Source organism: Papaver somniferum, chromosome 10, assembly GCF_003573695.1.
Source record: "Papaver somniferum cultivar HN1 chromosome 10, ASM357369v1, whole genome shotgun sequence".
NCBI lineage: Eukaryota > Viridiplantae > Streptophyta > Magnoliopsida > Ranunculales > Papaveraceae > Papaver > Papaver somniferum.
Genome location: NC_039367.1, coordinates 87129454 through 87132036, shown reverse-complemented (window position 1 = coordinate 87132036; position 2583 = coordinate 87129454). Strand labels below are relative to the sequence as shown.

General features: G+C 35.2%; 1 long non-coding RNA gene across 1 annotated transcript; it reads right to left on the bottom strand.

Moving 5' to 3' along the window:
* Positions 1-459: 459 nt before the first annotated feature.
* On the bottom strand, positions 460-2198 carry LOC113317382. The gene is made up of 3 exons (XR_003343482.1): positions 1866-2198; positions 1422-1780; positions 460-705 (listed from the first exon to the last, which is right to left on the bottom strand). It is a non-coding gene; the product is annotated as an uncharacterized LOC113317382 (long non-coding RNA).
* Positions 2199-2583: the final 385 nt, after the last annotated feature.

The window sequence follows — 2583 nt, the reverse complement described above, 5'->3', positions numbered from 1 at the left end:
ATAAATTTAGGCATTTAGCGGAAACTCTATTGTACAAAAATAAATATCAAGAGAGAATCAATAAGAATCTAATGTTACTCAATAAGCTCCGCAAAACTAAAACTTCACTGAGCAAACATTTCTACTCAAAGTAAAAGACGCTATGATCTAAGCCTTCTAAATGTATGGTAAATTTGTTACGAACAAAAGCTAATAAATTCAAGCAGTAAACAAGTTGAAGTGAGAATTTCCAGAAAGCAACACTAAAACAATGAGAAAATCTTTAGAAGTCCCTATTTCATTGTAATCTTCATCCAACTACATGTAGCAGAAAGGATTTCCATATTCCCCTACTCAATGTTCGAGTTTCTCAAGGACTTCCTAATGTACAAGGTGAACATTAAAATCAAACTAGCTGCACTACCTACTCAGACTTGGTGTGATAGGTTGGTCGAGCAACTTAGATCAACTTCACAAAAATCAAGTAAACATCTAAAATTTAGGCAAAAATCAATGAAATGAGAAAAACAAGACTTACTCATAAGTGGAGAAGTCACAATGGCAATCAGAAAACTACATCATTGTTAGGACCTCTAGTGAACTACTCTTAGTTTGCACTGTCATTGAATATTCAACTTAGTTCTCTAAACTCATCTCAATTCCCTCTGTTGTTGACTCGCCAACTTGATTCTTTACTCCCTCAGCTGTTTGAATCCTTTGATTATTCTGCATATACAGAAAGAATCACGAAAAACCAATTAACAAACTGCATAAAATCAAAATGCTAGTGAAATTAAATACTAACTCCAAAACCTCCTCAGCAAAATCATCAAATAATAACCCCAAACCTCCTCAACAAAATCAGACATCTTTTTAGTAGTGTAGGTTCGGTGCAATTGACATTAGTCGACTGTGGGAATAATTCACATATCTCTACTGTCACAGACAAATGCTATTGCAATGCTAGTTGCTTTACTTGTATCTAGTAATCTAGTTAACTTTTTTCTGGATGTATTACAAGCTATAACTAGTTTGCTGACTTAGGATCGATTCTCTACTAGGCTGTGCACAGAATCCAGCAACTTAATGGAAATTAAGTGAAGCAATTAGAGATACACTATGGGTGTAAGCAAATACCTACTGGATTTAAGTATCTCATCATTGTATCACTTATTTATCATGAGTCACCATTAATAACGAAAGCAGAAATAAGGGAATAAAACATCCCTCTGCTCTATGTTTCAGATTACCAAGAACATTCTACTGTTCATGCTGCGGTAAATTTAAACTAAATGAGATTACATACTCAGACTCGGTGTAATAAATAAGTCAAACAATACTCGTTGGAAAAAAGTTTACTAACAATTTGTTATTGAGGCCAAAATCAGAAAACAACTGAAATATAGATAAACATCAACCAAAATGAGAAAAATACAACTTACTAATGATAGAAGTAGCCAAAATCCCAATCAGAAAACGGTATCATCATCGGAACCTTTAATTTAATGTTAACATCTACAATTCTTCTAGCCAGCTTGAAACGAAATTGCAGGACGAGGCAAAATCACATACACTTCACGTCTTTAAGCTGTTTAATACTTTTAGAAATGCTTACTAAAAAAAATTGCAGGATGACTTGCTAAAAAAAATCTGTAAACAGAGTGAATTTGTTAATACTTAGAAATGCTTTTGATGGCAGGGATGTAGCTCTTTAATACTTTTTTACTTTAGTTAAGATTTTCTTCGGGGGAACTCTCAGTTTGGGGGTACGATTGACTCCACAGGCGAGATCTCCGCTGCTCTGCATTAGGAACAAGAGGAACTAATTAAGATTAGGTCATTAAAAATTAAATTTGAAACTGATTTGAGTACTTGCTTATCCTTACTCTTCCGATGCTTCTGCAGTTGTTGGTGGTTAACACTCTGTTCATTTTCACTTACCAGAACAGGAACTACACCTTAAACCTCTGAACAACCAGGAAATCAAATTAAGAAGAACACAAATAAAAACCCAATTTCCGACTCCACTCATACCAAGCATCCAAATCAAACCATTTCCCTTCTCCCCTCCATAGTATATGAGATATACTCCATTTGAAGTATGACTGTATGACGGTCACTAGATCATTTATAACCTTGATCTCCATAATCATTTCGGCACAGAAATAAACGCTCAACGGAGGGAGGTTTTGTGTGAACTCTGAAGTATAGATCTAGATTTAAAGTATGAGGGCGGCGCTGTCTGTCTAGTGAAGTAAAGTAAATTTATAAGCTTAGGTTTTTAAGTTGGAAATGAAATTACCAAGCTACCCTTGTGTATGTTGTAAACATGGGGTTTGTAACCGGGCTTCACTTTGTGATTTCCAAACACACTCCTAAACTGCTGAAGCTTCTGCTGCAAAATGGGACATCTCCGCAAACCCTTGGAGAATTTTGCATTTCATTGACAAAATAAAACAAGAACCGTTGGAAATTCCTAATTTTATAAAGAACTTGGAACCCTCGAGCAGTATTTGCGGAGATATATGAGCATAGAGGCGTTGTGAAGCAAGACTAAGTAGCTCTTAAACTCTCTTGAGTTGATGTGTTACTTGCTTACTTTCT